We start from the raw sequence: 445 nt of genomic DNA, 5'->3' as shown, positions 1-445 counted from the left end.
ACTTTCGCTTTAGAATTATCTATTAAAGGGAAGATTTTTGTCTTTCTTAAGATTGCGGTTAAGAGATGAAAAGCGAGGGCGGTTTCAGAATGTTTTAGAGATGCCAATTTGATAAGATTTTGTATTATTACGGAAAAAAAATCACATGGTAGCAATAATATAACAACTTTCCCTCACGCTACAATGAAGCTAACTTTTAATCTATTCATAACTAACGAGATATTCTTCTCGCATGATATCTTTCTTAAACTGAGAAAGATCTCGTATTTCTATCCAAGTGAGATAAACTTGTACACATGCGCGTAAGTGGCATAGTGCACTTAGATAAACAAACTTTTGCGGATTACGGAGATCTGGAAGATGACGCACCTTTGGAATGCCAGCGATTCTCCGACCCCTCATTTGGCACTCAGATGCGACACATGGGCACTCACAATAATAATGG

Source organism: Penaeus monodon, chromosome 31, assembly GCF_015228065.2.
Source record: "Penaeus monodon isolate SGIC_2016 chromosome 31, NSTDA_Pmon_1, whole genome shotgun sequence".
Lineage (NCBI taxonomy): Eukaryota > Metazoa > Arthropoda > Malacostraca > Decapoda > Penaeidae > Penaeus > Penaeus monodon.
This window is presented reverse-complemented; position numbering follows the sequence as displayed.